Here is a 422-nt window from a genome sequence, read left to right on the forward strand (position 1 = left end):
CCCATGTAAAAAGATGCTACATCCTTCACTGTATCGGAGCAGCACCACACCGGGCCGCACCATCCCAGACCGAGCAGGACGGGTCCGGCCAGTCAGAGCAGCTGCACAGCCTCCCTCCTCTCTCCCTCCCCTCTCTCACACACACGTCCTACCATTATTCCTACCTGGCTGCAGCTGTACCTGCTATGCCTACACTTAACAAAAAACACGTGCATATTGAACCTGCTAAGGGGAAAAAAGAAGGGGAGCTGAAACTCATAACCCTTTTATATCGCCCTCCGAAAAGGGGTTTGAGACGTTCGCACGTGCCGAGTAGATGCGTCAATTGAGGTTTCGTCTGAGATGCTGCATAAGACATTTCATCGCCGTGGTCGGTCCATTTCGGGGCTCATGACTATTATATGGCTTTATCCTCAAGCTAC

General features: G+C 51.9%; 1 protein-coding gene across 1 annotated transcript in view; it reads left to right on the top strand.

Annotated features, from left to right (window-relative positions):
• Window positions 1-422, top strand: part of LOC119585906 (achaete-scute complex protein T4-like) — a 28421-nt gene that overhangs the window by 21208 nt on the left and 6791 nt on the right. The window lies entirely within an intron of this gene.

Source organism: Penaeus monodon, chromosome 20, assembly GCF_015228065.2.
Source record: "Penaeus monodon isolate SGIC_2016 chromosome 20, NSTDA_Pmon_1, whole genome shotgun sequence".
Taxonomy (NCBI): Eukaryota; Metazoa; Arthropoda; class Malacostraca; order Decapoda; family Penaeidae; genus Penaeus; species Penaeus monodon.